Raw genomic sequence first — 1,878 nt, forward strand, 5'->3', positions numbered from 1 at the left:
AGGTAGAATAGAATTATTTACATCAACTTGGTTTAGCAGTGCATAACTTTTCCTAGTTTCCTTCACTTAGAATTACTTATAAAAAAATTATATTTGCCATTTTATGCTATTCTCATCATTTATACAAAGTATAGAAGAGAAAGTTGGATGTGCATATAGCAAAGGTAGAAACTTCATTAATCTGAGGTCAAGGTATTTGGAGAGCAGGTATTCACTTGTAATTCCTGCTACTATATGTTGTTTTTTAGATACCAGAAGGTAAAACAAAAGGAAAAATAAGAAAGAATATGTTGCACTACCAGTGAATACATTCTTATGATTATGAACCCACTAGTGATTTAGTGAATAAAAAAAAAAAGAAATGTATTTCTGGTCTTCACAGCAAATACTTGCATTAGAAGCTTGCCCTTTTTAAGATGGAATATAATGTTTGGCAGATTCTTTACATCTTTGAAAACAACAGAACAGATAAATTTGAAGTGGTTTAAAAGCTGTATGGAGTTTAGAAGTCTTTTATTATGTTTTGCACTACACATAAAATAGAACTCCAAGATTAACATGTTTTCTTGCATCAGATGAGGATGACGTGTTCTGTGATTCATTTGATAAACACTATAATTTTTTCATGGTAGTGCACAAATAGTTGTGTAATGTACATCACCACTATGTAGAAATATGACTTCTTGTACGATTTATATCTGCCTCTCATCCAAGTGTTCTGGATAATTCCTCAAGATGCCAAAACCTACTCTATATTTCAGAATGAAGAAAGATAGCAGTGGGCTGCATGACTTGTAAAAAGTCATAGTTCCAACTTGCACTAAATGTAACATTAAGGTATTGATTTTTATTTTGGAACTTGGTTACTGTATCCAGTAAGAAGGAAATGATGTAATAGAAGCCAAGAAGTGACATAAGTTTCTAGGCTCTCTCTGTTTCTTATATGTTATGTCTACTTTTATTAGCCTGTGATCATTTACAAGCAGAATTTTTATGTGTGCATCAAGTTTCAGGGGAATTATATTGATTTAAGGTGCTGGAACAAGTACAATTGTCTGTTTGCAAAAATGCAATTTGATAAGACTATGTGGATTCATGATCTTTGCTTGCTAGATATTATACTTTTAAGAGATTTAAACATGTGTAAGCAAATGATACACTTTGTTGTGTTTGATTATATGATATTCTATGGATCCAGTTACACATGATATTTTTATTTTACATCAGAATTAGTTACTTGTATATAATTTCCCCCAAATTTGGGCTAAATCATCATGTTTTTGTACAATTTAAAGAAATTGTTCTAAGATCTGCTGAAGATAGTTAAATCACTTATTTTAAGATGTAAAATATGAATGAGTTTCTAAACTCCCCCATTGTACAGTGACAACCTGTAGTATATAACTGTAAGATACAGTTAGCCTATGTGGTTAACTCAAGAGTTATACCACTTATCTAGTACCTGATAAGGCTTAAGTACTGTAAGTAATATGGTTGTGCACCTACTTGTCAGCTCACAAAGAGTATAAACTTTCAGATCATTATAGGGCTCATGACTTAGAATGTGTTACTTCTACAATTCACTTTTTGACAAGAGCCTAAAGTAATCTAACATTAGAATAGCTTATAGCAACCATTTCCTGTAACACCAATGCTATGATGTTGATATATCTTTCATTATGTTTGCTTGTTCACACCATTTGATTGTACTTTGTTAGCCAATACCAAAAATATGATATCATGTTTGTCTGTGGAAGCCTTTTAATGTCACCAGAGAAACCTAAATATTAATCACTTTCATGAGGTTGTAGATGTATTATTAAGTTTGTTTCTGTGTTTGACTGTTGGTAAGTATGATGTGATAGCAATAACTTAAGT

General features: G+C 31.4%; 1 long non-coding RNA gene across 1 annotated transcript in view; it reads left to right on the forward strand.

The window, feature by feature from the left end:
- The window catches only part of LOC119581811, a 24,845-nt gene extending 22,967 nt beyond the window's left edge, over nucleotides 1-1,878 (forward strand). Inside the window, exon 2 of the long non-coding RNA XR_005229587.1 lies at nucleotides 762-1,878. This is a non-coding gene — a long non-coding RNA (uncharacterized LOC119581811). The remainder of the gene's footprint in view (nucleotides 1-761) is intronic.

This window comes from Penaeus monodon, chromosome 15, assembly GCF_015228065.2.
Source record: "Penaeus monodon isolate SGIC_2016 chromosome 15, NSTDA_Pmon_1, whole genome shotgun sequence".
Lineage (NCBI taxonomy): Eukaryota > Metazoa > Arthropoda > Malacostraca > Decapoda > Penaeidae > Penaeus > Penaeus monodon.